Here is an 18,303-nt window from a genome sequence, read left to right on the forward strand (position 1 = left end):
TGTGGGCCATTCTGCTAAAGGGCTTTGATGTCTGTTATGCCAAGTGAACAAAACACAACACGAACGTCTTGTCCTCTCAAAATCTGGGCCCACTGCAAAACAAACTACTTGGTTTTCCCAGCTACGGTTACTGAAGGAGGTCTCCAGACCCTGTTGCAGAAGACAGAAGGTAAATGCAAACATTTTCTCTTGCATTCCAATGGGGAAGGGAAATACTAACCATCTTGAGGCAGTGCCAAAAAAAAAAAAAAAAAAAGAAGAAAGAAGAAAGAAAAAGAAAAACAGAAAAGGGAAAAAAGCACACTGGTGTTATGGGGCCAGTTACTGTTCTCACAGCTTCAGTCTTCTCTTCTGTAAGACTGGAATCAGGCTGCTGTGTGGATTAAAGATGTAAGAAAGTCACCCAATTAGTATAGGAGCTAATTAATAAATAGCAGCTATTGTTAAGAAAAATTATTTAGGGTGGGAAGGGAGACTGGGAGTTCAAAATTTGTAGATACTGACAGGCATATGCAGAATAGATAAGATTATACGGTATAGCACAGGGAAATATATACAAGATCTTGTGGTAGCTCACAGTGAAAAAAAATGTGACAATGAATATATGTATGTTCATGTATAACTGAAAAATTGTGCTCTACACTGGAATCTGACACAACATTGTAAAATGACTATAACTCAATAAAAAAGATGTAAAGAGAAAGAAAAAAAGAAAAAAAGGAAAAATTATTTAATTACTGAAAAAGAGAGAGGAAACCATGGAGCGTGGCAAAGTACTCCTACCCTGAAAAAGAAATATATGAGAAAAAAATCACTGGGTCATGGCTGAGCTCAGTCACCTGTTCCAGAAGCCCCTCCTCCCTACCAGAGAGCTGATCTCTAGAACCCAAATGCACGTCTGTGTACCAGGGTGCCCTCCCACAACCCTTGACTGGACTTGTCCTAAGCAGGGGGCGTTGACTGTACTCTGAGCCATGGGAAGGAAGTCTGTTCCGGAACCGGAGTGGACAGGAAGGGGCAGGAGTCTTAGAGCTGGCCCCTGCAGGGTGTCTCCTGGTGGGTTCAAAGCCATCTGACAAGGGTGGGGAGCCACTCCAGAGCCTTGAATGAAGATGAGGCCCCCCTGGTCAGAGAAGACCTTTCTATTTATGCTAGAGTGAATCTGGAAGGACCAGAGGCACTGAGGAGAGGGGGCTTCTCTGGCCAGTCAAGCCAGTCAGCTCAACACTGTGGATGCAGGAGTCAGCAGATGTTACAACCAGATTAGCCTCCTGTCTGTGGTGCAGAGAACCAGGCTCCCTTACTAGCCACAAGGAGCCTTGGGCCAGTCCTGGTGATAGAAATGGGTGTCACAGAACCCCCTACACCAGACTCAGCCTTGTGAGCCTCCGGCTGCCCATCCCCCTCCCCTCAGCTCCAATTCCATGCTCATCAAACAACCATTTATTGGTAACTTTGCTTCCAGAGTAGATTCTGCCCCGAGTGCCTTGGGTGCACTGAGTCTCCAAAGCTAAGGACCAGGCTGGGGGATGCTGTCAACACGGAGGCATCCCCAGCCCTGAAGAGAAGGATAACAGATGTCAATAGTACTAGATCTTCACTGAGCCCTGACCACCTGTCAGGCGCTCTTCTAAGTGCTTTGAGCTTATTCTCTCTGAGTCTCACGACCATCCTGTGGGGATAGGTGTTGCTATCAGCATCCATTATCGGGGCCAACCGAGCCCTCAGGAGATTAAGCATCTCCCCAAGATCACACCTGCATTAAGTGGCAGGGCTGGGCTATTACACCCTGATGCTCCAACTAGGCAGATGTTAGCAAGGACCCCACCTCTCCCCTCGGAGGGGGCTCCTGCCAGTGGTGGGCAGAATGTGGGCTGGAATTCAGTGGATGGGTCTCAGTTCTTAGTAACAGGAATGGAGGTGGGTACCCCTTTCAGACGGCATCCCTGATTGAAACAAGAGAGAAGCACTGCCTTTCCATTCAAGCATGGGTCTGGGTCTCCCAGCCCTGCTTAGCCAACCACCTGCTCCCACGCAAGTGCACTCTCACGAAAAGAGGATACAGACCCAGGAGGATAAGACAGGATCCCTGAGTGAAGACAATAGGACTTTTCAGGTGTCCAGCTTCCACAAGATGAAAAGAGCAGGAAAGAGCTGGGGCCAGTAAAGCACTTTTGTGGAAAGGCAAAGAGAAGCAGGAAGAAGCTGGAACAGTTTCCATGGTGCTGAAGGGGCAAGGTTGTGGGGGTATCAGGAGTTAGCCCGGAGAAGGGTGGATCTCCACTTGCTGCGAGAGCACAGATATAACGGAAGCCCTGGCACTACCCTAACATGCTTGCCTGTCCCTCTCTACCCATCCTCCCTGTGTTGACCGGAGTCAAGGTTATGGTGAAACTGGGGAAGGTCCCATCAAGATCTGTAGACAGAACACTGGGCAGAGAAGCAGGAGCCTGGGGTTGGGGCCCAGGTCTGGTGAACCCTAGCTAGGTGATCTGAGCATCTTTTCCTTTAGGAAAAAAGCATGAAGCAAGTGCCCTGACTCTACGATGATGTTAGGACTCTGTGCGGAGGCTGAATGTGACCAGGGATCACCAGCCCTCCCTCCCACCCCACACTGTCCTCCCCATCCCTATACAAAGGAGGGCAGAAAAGGCCTAGGGGGTGAGTCCACCCTGGGAGTTTCTGCTTGGAAGCTGAAATGGCCTGACAGTGACTCAGAAACCACGGAAGTTCTCAAGGCTGATGGGTTCTTATAGATTGTACAGGCCACTTTCCTCCTGGGCAGCAAAACCGCAGGACAGGCTGTGACCGCTCTCAAGGAAGGAGCCGTGAACTGCAAAGAGGTTTCTGCCCTCTGGGTCTTAAAGCAAACACCAACTCAGCTCTGGCTCCTTCTGAGACAAAATTGCCTCTGGGAAAGCAGCAGGCCTCAATTGTGTCTCCCTCTCCTGGAATTCTCCTCAGTGAAAACAACATTTTGGGTATTAACAATGGCAACAGTAATGACAGCCATTCTGAGTGTTGCTTGTGGGCCCAGAACTGTGCTAAGAGCTATATACATACATTTCATACAATCATCTCATCCTTACAGCCACCCCATAAAGCAGGTACCATTGTCATGCCCACTTTAAAGATGAGGAACTTGAGGCCTAGAGAGATAAAGTAACTCGGCTAAGTCATACAGACAATAAGGGAAAAGAGATAGGCTTTTAATCTACATAGGCAGACTCCAAAGCCTGTTTTAACCACTATCCTGTGCCAGTGTTGTCCTCCTCCAGGAAGTCTTCCTTGATGCTACCCCCCAGAAGTCCTCTCTCTGTCCTGTACAGTCTCACAGCATGCATTTTCATACCAGCTCTCTTATACTACTCTGATGGTGCTTCCGCTTCTCCCTGGAAGGTTAATTGTGATTAGCTGTGGGGGAATGACCTATACTAAACAAACTTACAAAAGACTGATGGTTAAACCTGAAATGCAATTTGTTAATTGACACTGAGAAATGAAACCCCCTATTAGACAGGATTCCTGAGGTTGACTGGTCAGCACAATCTCTTTCAGGAAGGACGGACTTTTGGGAACGGAAATCAATACCAGAAGGTTCTTTGTTCAGTACAAAGTCGAGTGAAGGGAACTGATGGATTGACACTTTGGTAAAGCCCAACACCCTCCTCTAAAAACCTTCAACTGCCAACGGACCAAAATATTCAAGGCAGGGAGCCATACAGGTGTCCTCTTCTCTGGACAGTGCTGGATTTTTCTGGCTTCTGTGAAGAGCCTACCTTTCTGGCTGCTTTGATCATGATCATAACTGGCTTTTTTGTTCACTTGTTTGTTTAGATTAAATTCTACATATTTGATAGCACTGAAAGGCAATTTCCCATTCAGACCTGCTGTAAAATTATCAGTCTGCACCAGCTGTCCTGTCCTTTGCAGAATCCTCATGTCCATGCTATCATTTCATCTCCACTCTGCCTGGCAATGGAGGGATGATAGATGGTATAAAAAGAAACAAACAAACAAACAGGAAGCCAGACTGCCTGGTTTTGAATCCCAGTAAGTCAGTTTCCCCATCTAAGTTGGAAATGATAATAGCACCTACCTCATCATTTGTTGAGAGAATTCAATGAGTTAATACGCATAAAGTGCTTCGAACAGTGTCTGGCAGCTGGTAAGCACTCATTACTTGTTAGCAATGATTAATAATTCATTTTCTAGATGAAAAAACTGAAGCCCAGAGAGACAAAACATCAACTAATATCAGACAGCCAGTAAGTGGTGAAGATCTAATTCCAAGTCAAACTGGCTTCCTTCAAATGCCAAGGCCTTTCCCCAAACCAGTTTCTTATTCTTTAACCCTCATAAGAATTCCAAGGAGAGCTTGTTTTAAAAAAAAAAAAAAAAAAAAAAGCAGATATTGGGGGTAGGGTACTAGCTCAGTGGTAGAGTGCATGCTTAGCATGCATGAGGTCCTGTGTTCAAGCTCTGCTACCTCCATTAAAAAATAAATAAACCTAATTACCCTCCCCCTCCAAAAAAAGATGGATTTAAAAATGCAGATATCCACCCATCAGAATGAGTAAAATTTGAAAGGATGAAAATATCAAAGTCTGATGAGGATGCAGGAGGGAGTGGGAACAGCCACTTTGGAAAAGTGTCAGGCTGTTTCTAATTGAGTTAAACAAACACCTACAGCATCATCCAGGTTCCAGCAGGGAAGCAAAGCCATTACATGCATATGGATTTGCCACAGAGATCTGCCGTTATTCAAAGTGGGAGCTGGTTATGCAGGCTTGCTAGGCTTCTGTCTTTGCATTGTATGTTGGGACTTGAATTCCATAAGTCAGGCAGCTGGGAGCAGAGGCGGATGCAAAGTAGGGGAGATCAGGAACAGGCTGGACCCCATAAGCCCTAACTGGAACCACACAAGGATGGACTGAGTCCCTGAAATTCGTCAGTTTTCATTGGCTCTGTCACTGATAATGCGGGTATTTTGCAGAAGCCAGCATCCTTCACCATGGAGCTAAACACGTACATGCCTGGCTCAGGAGAAGCCCAAGGAGGAGCCAGCCGCTGCTTCCAGCCAACACAGCCAACAAGGGGTGTCAGCAGATCAGCCACAATGGTGTGAGCTACATGACAGCTGCTGCTTCCCTTCTACCCTCCAAATCCCCTCAAGAATCTCCCCTGTGGCCCACACAAACCTGAAACATACAAGAAAGGGAAATCAGCCTGGCCAAGTTGGCACATCACAAAGCTACCACACCTCCCCCGTGATCAGGCGATTCCACCCTAGATATTTGCCCGACAGAAATGAGCGCGTATGTTCATCCAAAGACACGCACAAGAATGCTTGTAGCAGCTTTATGCATAGCAGCCAAAAGCTGGAAACAGCTCAAGTGCTCATCGATAAAGAATATGGCTAAGCAATTGTCATATATTCATAGGGTGGAATACTTCTTTTCGATAATAGAGACACATGACTTAGATTAATTTCACAGACATGATGGGAGCAGAAGAAATCAGACACAAAGGAATATATGATGTGCAATTCTATTTGTGTGAAGTTCAAGAACAGGCAAATGAACCGATGGTGATAAAAATCAGAATGGTGATTGATTATGGAAAGGTAGGTTAATTGCCTCTAGTGGGAAGAGATATAATGAAACCTTGGGGTCCCTGGAAGGGCTGGATGTCTCAGCTGGGTGGTGGTTACATAGCTCTTTTCATATGTAAAATGTCTCTGGGCTATACACTTCAGGTCTGTGTTCTTTACCCCATGCTATGATGTACCGTCATTTAAAATGAAATGCATGTATATGCATGACTGGGACATCGTGCTGCACACCAGAAATGGACACATTGTAACTGGCGGTACTTCAATTAAGAAAAAAATTAATTAATTTTAAAAGTTTAAAAAATAAATAAATAAAATGAAATGAAATGCAGATTCCTGGGTCCCACCCCCAGAGATTTCTGATGCATTTTAATGACCACTCTGGGGGAAAGCCTTACCCTGTGCCTCATTTCTCCTTGAATTCGCTCCCCATTTTGTATAGTCAGTCATCCTTGAATTCATCCTAAAACCAACTTTTTCAAGGAGCGAGAACATCCAATTTTAATCCTACTTCTCTGGGATTTGAAAAAGCAAATTTCTGTTCAAAAAGTCACCCCGAGCGTGGGACTTAATCAGACAAAGCTCCTTCCTCGTAACGGCATCGGAAAGTGTGTTAACAATCTATGGAGTTGAATTGTTCTTGGTTTTAAGATGCCAAGTAGCTTAATAGTTTCCCCTGTTCAAAGACCATTCCTTTGGGAACTGCTAGGCATTGGAGCTTCTCTGTGTTCATAACACTCTCCCACATTCCAGACACCACACATCATGCCTCTTCTGGCGTGAACAGGCCCAGTACAGCTGCCTCCATCTTTGGAGGCTGAGCCTTTCAGAAACTGGAAGTTCTCACTCCCCAAGAGCAGGGGCTTCCTCTTTCCTCTTCCCCTGGGGAAAGCCCTTGAAAGTCCTAAGAGTTCTGGTTGCAAGTGGCCCAAGTGTCCACGCAGTCCACAGTGAGCGTCATCCTCTCTCTCGTCCCATTTGGAGCACAGAGGTGCCCGTGGCAGGAACGGCGCCAGCGCACTCAGGTCCCTGTCCGCTCCTCCCTGTATGCCCTCCCTGAGTTTCAGAGCTGAACAGGGGCTGTAGGATGCTGCTACCCAGTGGAGGAAAGGGAAGAGACAGAATAATCACTCGGATACACACAGTTCTCTACAATCTGTCCAACAGACCACTTCCCCGGGCCCTCCCTGAGCATCTGCCCCACCAGGCAGAAGGGATGCAGGCAGAGTTTTTACGGAAGGGTTTGGTTTCAGAGTCCCTGTGAGAAGCGGATACCTCCCAGAGGTAACACAGATATGTTAACAGCTATTAACAGCCCACATCTAATAGTTACCTGGGTTCAGAGGAAGTGACACCAAGAAATGCCATTGACAAATTAAGTGATTAGGCTCCGACCCAGCACCTGCATAAGATGAGAGAAGCAGGTGGTAGTGATCCCCAGATTCCGTTTTGCAATCAGAGGCCGGAGACTTCTGGAAGAGCAGATGTCGGCTGAGTGTACTGTCTGTGTAATCGCGCCCTGCCACCGGACGACAAGTCAACCACAGGACCTCCCTTTCCATCTACAAAGCCAGGCAGCTGGGGCAGCCAGAGAGCCTGGACCGAGGGAGGAGACACCTCCCTGCCGTCCCCACCCCAATCGCCCGTCTCCTGCCAGCTTGCGCTGCCATCTATAGAGGGCACTGAAGTTGCAGGGGGTGGTAGCCCACCCGCCTCAGCCTGCAACTCGTGCACCTCAGCTCTAAGGCGCATCAGAGTTTCTGGCCAGCTCCCCACATAGGGTCAGCCCTTAAGCCATATTCAAGTGCAAAGGAGAGACCTGAAGTCAAACTTGCAGGCAAAGAAGTCCAAAGCAAGTGATGGGATTGGGGGAGCGCTGACACAGGGCTCCTGGCAGATCGATCCAGAAAGGGCAACAGGGGTGAACTGATCCCCACTGAGCTCCGTGTAGGCCTCAGTCTATGAGCCCATCAGCATACAGTGGTGATGATGGATGGACTGGGTCCAAGGAGGACCCCCGACGTCTACGGTTCCATGGGATGGGGGACCAGGAGGGCCCAGAGCTGTGAAGGATCCGTTCAGGCTCTGAGACTCTGGCGTTCAGACAATCAAAAAGCAGGACTAAGGTTGCTCACACCTGAGGGGAGTCCCCAGGGAGGCTGGACTCTGACCCCCAAAGCAAGACTGGAAGGGGCTGGGGCCACCCCTAGGAACGCTGGCTTGATGAACGCACTTGAGAAAGTTGCAGTCTGGGCTGTTTTTCACTTAGATCCCCAAGTCACTTGTTCACGTTCCTCAAGACAGGAGATTCCAAGAAAATTGGAGGATCAAAACTGCCTTGAGACTTTCACTAAAGAGCTTCACTGTCAGTAGGAAATGGACCCTCCCCCACCTCCACCAGTACAGTAGACAGCTGGGAGCCCTGCCCTGGTGGGAACGGGCTGTGAGCAGAAGCAGGAGAAGGAGCAAGGTGCAGGGGACACCCTGTCAGGGGTGTATCTGGGAGGGCTTTGCTCCCACTAGGTCTACAGAATTGAGGATTGGGAGTCCAAAGTCATGATCTTTGTTTAAGCCTGTGAAGCCACCCTTTGTCCACAGCCTCCCTCCAGCTCTGAGAACTCTCTCCCTGTGTGTCTTAGATACGTCCCTCTTTCTCTGAGCCCCTTCTTGAACCTGAAAAGAGGAATGAAATTGCACTGGGCTCACTCCTGGAACTCCGTGAGCATCCCGTGAGATCTGGACACCCCTGCTCTGAATCCACTCAGCTGTGTCCTCCCTGCCCCCCATCATCGGCCTTGGAGGACACAGGCCAGAGAACCCTGGCACTGAGTGAGGGGCTCTGGCTGAGAGCAGCTGGGTGCTGAGACCCTGGGGCACACAGTGGGCCGGGAGGCAGCCAAGGCAGAGGTAGAAGCGCTCGTCACCCCTGAGACTGGCTACCTGGGCCCAGCAACTCATGGCACCCATGTGTCAGTGCTGAGCTCCCGGGACCCTGGGAAGAGCCGCTGGTCTCCCTTTACTAAAGTGATCTGCACCCTTGGACAGGCTGCAGTGCTTCTGGACCTTGCTTCTCCTCACTGCCCTGCAGGAGAATCCACCCGACCCCCCGTACTCAGCCCAGCTCTTGCAGAAGGCCTCCTGCTCTGTCCTTCGCTGCCTCACCTTCAGCCAACTCCTACTCATCCTTCAGAGCCCAGCTCAAATTCCACTGCTTGTAGGATGCTGTCCCCCATCCCCAGAACAGGCACAAGTTCTCTCACGGTGACCCATACTCTTTTACTATAGAGTTTATCCCCACTTACAATGACATATTTGTGTTTGGGATTATTTGATTACTGAGTTCTCTGCCACCACGCATGCAGGTAAACACTCACAGACTTACAATGGGGGCAGGGGCCTTTAGTCACCTATTCAAGAACCACTTATTGAGTGACTGCTGGATGCCAGGGACTGCGCCAAGGGCTGCAGATACATCAGTGAATAAAAAGACGAAAACCCAGCTCTCAGGGAGGTTACACTCTCATAGGAGGAGACAGAAGAAACAACAAAACTAGTAAAAGAATAACTTACACGGTACGCGGGAAGGTTATGGAAAAACAGAAAAAATAGAGCAGGGTGTGGGCAGCCCTGGGTGCCAAGTGGGAGCCGGGGGGTGCAGGGTGGCCTCACTGGAAAGGGGAGGAAGGAGCAAAGCCTTGAAGGAAGCAAGGACTCAGCAGAGAGCAGCCGCTCACTGCTAAGTCTGCAGCCCGTGGCCCCATGCTTAGCACCTAGTAGTTGCTTAATAAACTATTAAACAGATGAATGGGTGGGCGAATGGATGGACAGTCTTTCTTTAGCTTAACGTCCAGCCAAGACACTGCTTACCTAGATCTAGGGGACTGTGGTGGTCCTTGAAGTTGACCCCCTTCCAAAGATCAAAGATCTGTTCCCCATCTCCAATGTCCAGCAATAACGAGGTACTGGGTTTGATGTCATCTGCAAGGCTGTCCTGATGAGTACAAGATAATCACAGTGGTACCACACTCCTTGCCAGGGACTGATTCAGGAACCCCAACTGAAGTCACTCAAGATAGATTACCCTCTAGGTGACACTTGTCTTAAGTGGGTTTTTTTTTTTTTTTTAATGGAGGTACTGGGGATTGAACCCAGGACCTTGTTCATGCTAAGCATGAGCTCTACCACGGAGCTCTACCCTCCCCTGTTCAAGTGGGTTTTGACCTAAGATATCCCAGTGAAAAGAGAAAGAGTTTCATCCCATGACTGGGAAAGGCCTGCTTTTTCCTCCTGAAGATGGACGAGGAGTCCTGGATAAGCCAGTTAGGGTTGGGTTTTTCTATAACTTGCATTCCCAATGTACTCTGACTGGTGAGGGGCATCCTTTCCACTCCCACTGTGCACACTGGTCTGACCCCCTCACGGGCCAACAATTCCCTTTTTGCCAAGGTCATACACAGAAAGGTCTCCCCATTGTCCTGTCCCATCTCTGTGTACTGCTTAAGACCGCCTCCTGTCCCCTCGCAAGCACCTCGTGAAATATACACTAGCCCCATCTTAGAAACAAGGAAATAAAGTCCGTGGACTCAGCAAAGCTAGTGAAGTAAGTCTCAGCCAAAATCCTGCCTCTGAAGCCACCCGGCTGCTGGTTAGGAAAGGGAGAGGATAAAATCTTCAACTGAAAAATGACAAGGAGAAAGGGTGCCTGGGCCCCGGCGTGCTGTGGAAGAGGCTCCACCTGTAGCCTGGAGATGACCCCCACCTCCCCGGCCCCGTTTAGGTGGGTCTTGCCTCAGGTAGGAAATTCTTCTTTATTTCATTTTAAATTTTTAATTATTAGAGGTAATACATGCACAGGTTTAAAACAAAAAACAGCACAAAAGGTTACCTAGTGAAAAATAAGTCTCCCATGATGTGGGGCAGTGCCCCGGGGTGGCTGTGGGGGCATGTAGTGCGGAGATCTTTGTTACTCGCATACATACACCTCAGATTACCCTGAGACCCAGTACAGCCTGCAGGCTAGACACACACTGCTGCCAGATCAGCCCCTCCCTCCATTCCCAACCTGCGTCCTTCAGATACAAAATTCTGGGCAGCCACTCTTACCTGTTCTGTTAATGCTCTTCCAGAGATAGGCTATGTGTGTCTCAGTACATGTGTGTATAATTAGATATATATTTCATCCCACAGGGTTTTGATACAAATGGTAATATGCTATTACACTGTTCTGCACTTTGCTGTGTTAACTTAGTATCTTTGGTATTGTTCCATATAAGAACCTATAGACCTCCCTCAGTCTTTTTGATGGCTGTGTATGAATGTACTGAAATTAATGTAATCAGTCCCCTGTTGATGACACTTAGGTGGTGTCTTCTACATCACATGCGACTACAAACAAGGCTACAATGACTATCAAGCTACAGATGTCTTTGTGCACATTTTGAGAATAATAACAGGATAATTATTTTTGGGGTCCACGAGCGTGTGCATGTAAAATTTCATAGCTATTGTCAAATTCTCTTCTTAAGTGGTTGCACCCATTGAAACCCCCGCTCATAATGAATAAGTGCCTCTTTTCCCCACACACTGGTGAGGCAAGAAATTCATAAGCCCCCTTTGGAGGTCATGGAGGTGGGAGCTGTTGGCCCCATCACTAATAAGACCCAGGACCAGAGCGGTAAGAAGGACGCTGGGGTCAAACAGTTTTAGATTTGAATCTGAGCTCTGTTACTCACCCACTGTGTGACTTGAGCAGATGCCTTAAGCCTTGTGAGTCTAGGTTCCCTAACATACAAAGTAGAAATTAAAAATTATATTGATTTCACAAAGTCATTATAAGGAGCCAGTAGCAAGTTTCAGTTATGCAAGATAAATTCTAAAGATCTGCTGTACAACATTGTGCCGATGGATAATGATGTGGCATTATACCCTGAAAAATCTGTCAAAAGGTAGATCTCTCATTCAGTGTTCTTACCACAACATAATAAAAAGAATTTTTTTAATGTATATAGTTTAATCCAGAGATGGAAAACAGAAAGAGCCAATTGAGGTCATGTATATAAAACTTGTAGTTTAGGGCCTGGCACAGAATAGGAGCTTAATAAATGGGAATTAATTACTGTGCTGAGCAGCCTCTGAATCTGAGTGTTCTCTTCGTCCATTAATGGCTTTGATCTGGATTTGGCTCAGGCAAACCCTGGGGATGCACTGAGCCTGGGGGCAGAGAGGGGACACAGGGCCAGGCTGAGAGGAGCTGGGAGGGGCCGGGAGAGCCCATAGAGAGGATCTGGCTGGGCTGGATTCAGGCCTCAAGATGGCTGTAGCTGAGACAGCAGGGGGTATAGAGGGAGTAAGACTGGAGTGGGAGGCTGGGACTGATTATGGCATAAGATAGTTCAGTTTTTCCCAAACAGAGGTGTACAAGATCTTAGATACATGCACCCCAATGTTCATAGCAGCACTATTTACAATAGATAAGACATGGAAGCAACCTTAACATCTATCGACAGATGACTGGATAAAGAAGTTGTGGTATATTTATACAATGGAATACTATTCAGCCATGAAAAAGAATAAAATAATGCCATTTGCAGCAACATGGATGGACCTGGAGATCATGATTCTAAGTGAAGTAAGCCAGAAAGAGAAAAACAATACCATATGATATCACTTATGTGTGGATTCTAAAAAAAAAAAAAAAAAAGACACAAATGAGCTTATTTACAAAACAGAAGCAGACTCACAGACAGAGAAGACAAACTTATGGTTACCAGGGAGTGGGAAGGGATAAATTGGGAGCACAAGATTTGCAGATAACTAACTACTATATATAAAATAGATATACAACAAGTTTCTTCTGTAGAGCACAGGGAAATATATTCGGTATCCTGTAGTAACCTATAATGGAAAAGAATATGAAAACGCCTCTATGTATGTATATGTATGACTGAAACATTATGCTGTACACCAGAAACTGACACATTATGAACTGACTATATTTCAATTAAAAAACAAACAAATGAAAAAAACACACACTTGGCAAATTCAGCAAAAAATATATACATACATAATTTTTATTGGCTGCAAAAAAAGATGATCTTCAGTGATTTTTTTAAACACTATTAATGTTCTTTTTAAATTTTATTGTACATTGAAAAATACAACCAACACATTGAACAGATGATTCCCTGAGGATTCTTCCTTAGGATAATATTAGCATAGGCATGAGAAAGTTTAAAAATTGAGTTGATTTAAATTTTAAAATCAAGTAAATCATCGTACATGGTGTGCGAACCACAGTTTTCCCCCCAAAATCATGCTGGTGATACATTAATGATGGAAGTTCCTTAAACATGGACACCCAAAGCCCATGATGGAAGTCACCACAAGTTGTGGAATCAGACAGCCTGGGCTGAAGCATAAACTGAGGCAGGTGGGCTAACCTGGCATGATCTCAGGTTCCTATTCTGTAAAATGGGGGTAAGATGAGGGGGAGGGTATAGCTTGAGCCGTAGAGTACCTGCCTAACATGCACAAGGTCCTGGGTTCAATCCTTAGTACCTCCATGAAAAAAATAAATAAATAAGTAAACCTAATTAACTGCCTCCCAGAAAAAAAAAAAAAAATGGGGATAAGATTAGTTTTGGCTGACAGGGTTGTGGTAACAATCCACGAACTCATATGCACAACTCATTCACCTCACTGCCTGGAATCTAGTAAACAACTAACAAGTGTGATCATTATTTTTTTTCAAATTATTTAACTATTACTTCACATTTTAAAATTAATTATTAATATTTAATATTTGATCATTACAATGAGTACAGGCTAATGAGTTTTGATTGTACCCTAACAGCAATAAAAGAGGTTGTATATTTTATAGCTTCCATTCTGTCGAAGAAAATATTTTAACATTAACAAAGAAGATTCTTAAACAAAAAAGGAAAACCACTCATTTCCCCAACCTTGAATGATTTTTATCTTTGCATATTCTCCTCTGGACTTTGTCAACCCGAATACTTACTGCTCGTGGTTGTAATCACAATGTTCATGCAAATTTTGCATCCTGCAACAAACATGATATTAGAAACAGTTTCTACACTTCTGCTTGGTCTTTGTAATTATCATTTCTGTGGCAGCATCATATTGCATTGACTAGATTAGCCATGGTTTATCTTAACCATCTCACTGCCTGGAGAACTATAGGAGGATAATGCCAAGGGCATGCCTGGAGCTTTTTTCTTCTGTAGAATTCTGTTCTTAAGATCAGTTCCCAGAAGTGAGATTAACGGGGTAAGAGGTAATAATATTTTCAAGGCCCTGGTTCCCTTGTACTAGGTGGTTTTCCTGAGCTGTGCACACTGCTCCCAGAGATGGAGGAGCACAGACGTCATCCAGCCTTGCCAGTACAGGGCGATGGTGTTTGTAGATTCTGCTAATTTAATAAGTCTGAAACACTATCTCCATCCTGCTTTCATTTGCATCTCTTTGATCACTAACCAGTTGAACTATTTTCAGGGTATCTGTTTACTCTCTACTTGCCCTCTTGGGTGAAGGAGTGATCCACATCCTTCACCTGTTTATCTGCCGACGTCTGCAGGCCTTTCTTATCCATCCGAATGAGCACTCCACAGTCGATAAATATTCATCATCTGCCAGCCAGATTTGGCAATGGGAGGCTTCTGAGCAGGAGGGTGAGTGATCAAAACTACACCTTGGGAAGATTAACTTTGAGATGAACTGAGGAAAGGGGCTGAGAGACAGAGAAATCTGTCAGTAGGCTTCTGGGCTCGATCCTGTAGAGGGGCTCTGAACTGTGCAGTGGGGGTGGGGATGGCAGGGGGTCCATGTCCCGTGTACTTGTGGCTATTTGTACTGACTCCAACAATGCCCCTCATGCTCCCTTGCAAATTCAGTGGCTTCAGCACACAGAATTGGAGGGGAATGGGATTACTGTCTCCTGTTCATTCACTGTGTAGTTAAGAAAAATGTTGTCCATGGAGGATCCCACAGTGAGGGGAAGCGCTAAGCACCCTTCCTCACCTGGTGTCTCCAAGGAGGTGGGGGAGGGGTTAGAAAATCAATGCAACAAGGAAGGGGACTCGTTAGAGTCTTTCGCCCTAGAATATGGGTTCCCAGGCTAAAGGAGTGTAAGGCAACTAGTCTCGTAGCCACCCCCAGGGCTTCCAAATACTTCCCCACACCCACTCTCCACCCCAGGCTTTTCACCCATTGCTGCATATCAGCATGACCAGTAGCGCCTTGCACCATGATTGTTCGATTAGCATCTTCCTCGCTAGACAAGGGTGGGGTGGGGAGGGGTCCAACAGGTCAGCAACATGGTCAGGCTGTGCCAGGTACACGAAACAAATAAGTCAAAGGAGACATGGACCTTGCACTCCGGGAGTTCATAGTCTAGTGAGAGAGGGAGGCTCTCTTTGCCAGGAAGGGCACTGCAACAGATACAATGGGATCCCACTTTCTAACCAATAGACCTCCAGGGAGCCAAAATTCTGACTTTTGGTCAAGACGAGCATGGAACTTCATGAAAGAAGGGAAAAATCACACGTTCCTGGATTCAGAGTCTTGGCTCCATAGCTTCCTAGCCATGTCACCTTTGATGCAGCCAGGTGACCTCTTGGTCCAGCTGCCCTTAACATCTGCAGAGGCAGGCCAGGAACGCCAAGAGAGGCTCTGGTACCACAGGCTGAGAGGGTCCGCCTCACGCCACCAGTCCACGCCTGGCAACCCCTGCCCACAAGGTACCCCTAGTCCTCCTGCCACACCGACGTATCTCTTCAGTGTTCTTCAGAGGAATCTGATGTTGGAAGGCTAGTTCAAATCTAGGATGATCCAACTTCTTGGAGTTCTATGTAGAAATTCCAGCCATCTCCTCCTCTCTTCCCAAACACAGCTCTGTCCCAAACAAGGGGCCTCATGTACACATGTGGGAATATCCCACCCACGTGTGCAAGCTCCACCCACATGCCCTCCAAACAGCTGCCCCTCAGCCACCCCAGGGGCACACATGCTGGCAGAAGGCAGGTGGGAGAAGACACCCATTCAGGTGCTAGAAGTAGCCTAGAGCCATTTGAGCAAGAGATTCCAGAATCCTAGATACCCAAAGTGTAGCCTTAAAAGAAGAATACAGCAAGGACCTACTGTATAGCCCAGGGACCTACATTCAATTTCTTGTAATAACATGTAACGGAAAAGAATCTGAAAAGAAAAACTATATATATGTATGTATATGTATAACTAAATCTCCTTGCTGTACACCTGAAACTAACATTATAAATCAACTACACTTCAATAAAATCTTTTTAAAAAATAAAAGGAGAATGCAGGCTTTCAGAGCACATCCCCTTGGGCTCAGGGACTTTTGCCTCATGGAGGGTGCTGGCTGCAGGAGGACCAGAGCAAAGGTCTCTAAAGCAAGGAACCCAGGGCAAGACCTTCTTGCCCAGATCTAAAAGTAGTACAAAGTCTCTGAATTTGCATCCCCATCTGTAAAAAGGTGATATTAATAGACTTCCCCCTGCTCCAACATAGAGCTGCTCTGAATGTTAAGTGAGCGAATACACATAAATTCATGACATGAAGCAAGTAGTTAATAAAGGCCAGTTATTATTATAAATAATAGAGATGGGCAGAGACCCCAGAAACCAAACAGGGAAGGAGAAAGCACGTTCTGACACCTTTGCCCTTTAAATGAATCTAGTGTAGGTTTTCTTCCCTGTTTTAGAAAGGACCTGAAGGCAACCCCGTCCTCATCAGGCCAGGCAGAGTAGGACGTGGAGCTCACGGGCAAAGGTTCTGGGTGGCAAGTCCAGGCACAGCTCTTTCCCCTCCCTCCAGAGTGTATGATCACCGTCAAGGCTCAAGATCAGGCCAGCTGGCCACTGGGAGCAATCTGGGGAAGAATTTCTGGTCTTCCTCTGGGACATCACAACCCCAGAGCTGGAATCTAGCTGAGAGACTTCATTTTCATAGCTTCTGATTCCAGAGTCACAGAGAAAGGAGGATTCACCAAGTCAATGCTTTGTGGGACCTTCAAGGGCATTGGATTCAAAACATACCTTTCAATAATGGGGAGCTTGAAGCCCAGAGAGGAGAGAGGTCTGGCCCACATTACACAGCCACTCGGAGGCAGAGTCCTAGCTAAAGCGCAAGACTTTGAATTCAGGTCTGGATCGCTTTCATCATGCTGGGCAGGCGGCCCTGGTTTACGGCAGGAGCAGGTCAGACACACACACAACCAGGTGGGAAGGAAGAACTAAGGGCTGACTCCCAGACAGCGCTCTGCCATTCATGACTTCTGAGACCTCAGGTCGTAGCTTTACTTTCTGCCCCTAGACGGCAACATCTATTTCTTCAGGTGGACGTTAGTCTAAACGAGAAAATTAACACTAATATGACTCGTGTCTATTGGGCATAGGGTCACGCTCGCTGTGAGGTTCTTTCATGCTTTATCTCATTTAATCCTTAAACCACCAGATGAGCTGGGAGCTACTATTGTCCCCTCTCCCATTTTCCAGATGAGAAAACTGAACACCTTGCCCAAGGTCATCTAGCTAAGTAAGCAGCAGAGCCAGGGCATGAACCTGGCAAAGCCTTTGCTCCCGACCATGGAGCCGCCCAACCTCATATGCCAACTGCCAAGGGTCATACGGTGAAGTTACCAAGTAGGTGGAGAAAAGAACCAGGGAAATTCCATGGACTCAACAGACAGGTCCCGTAAGTGGGAACTCATAGATGAAGTTAAGATTTATCTCGGTTCTGTCAATGTCCTGCTTCTTCTACATGACCTCCTTGCCAAACCTCACAGTTCTCCCTCCGCACGGTGAATCCTCAGGGAAAATCCAGTCCAACCGCCCATTTCCCTAGGAGCCTCGGCTTCCCTTGGGGATGCAGATCCACCTACAGCCACCAGAGGGCGGGCCAGCTCTATGGCAAGTCCTGAGGACGACGCCCCCCCCCGCCCCGCCCCCTCCCAGAGCCGAGCCAACAGTCTAGCCAGGAACGGACCTAGATGCCATCAAGGCACAACCCTCAGTTACATTTTACCATCAGTTTATTCCCTTCGATCTCAAAACGTCTAACTGCAGACGTTCAACTCGATCAGACATATTCTACTGAGACAACGGTCTTAAGAATCACCACGAAAAGAGTAGTAGCAACAGTGACCACCACAGACACTGGTCAGAGCCTCATTTGACTAAGCACTTTTTCATACCTTGACTGACTGGAGATTTACTGGATAAGCTGAAGCTTATGCGTGGTGGTATATTCCACTGCACAGTTGAGAAAACTGAGGCACGGGGGAGGGGAGTAACTTTCTTAGAGGACTCTGGTCTTCAGGGAGAGCTGTTTCCAATTCCCTGTCTGTCTGGAGGAGAGGTTGGGAATTCGGGGGGCTGCAAATGTGGCTAGGCAGAGGAGGAACAAGGGATCAGAATGCTCCACGGGGAAAACCGAAGGCATTGTGATGTTTCCTGCAAACTGAGAGAGCCATCCACCCACCCGACATTCATCCATCCAACAGTGTTCATTGAGCACCTGCTGGGGACACGAAGACGGATGAGAGGAATTTCCTGCCCTCAAAAAGCTGGCGTTCTAGTAGGGGAAAGTGGTGATTCAGCAGATAATTATAGGAAACCGACGCCTGTATAGTGGGATACGAGCAGAGGGAT

Source organism: Camelus ferus, chromosome 10 (genome assembly GCF_009834535.1).
Source record: "Camelus ferus isolate YT-003-E chromosome 10, BCGSAC_Cfer_1.0, whole genome shotgun sequence".
NCBI classification, from domain to species: domain Eukaryota; kingdom Metazoa; phylum Chordata; class Mammalia; order Artiodactyla; family Camelidae; genus Camelus; species Camelus ferus.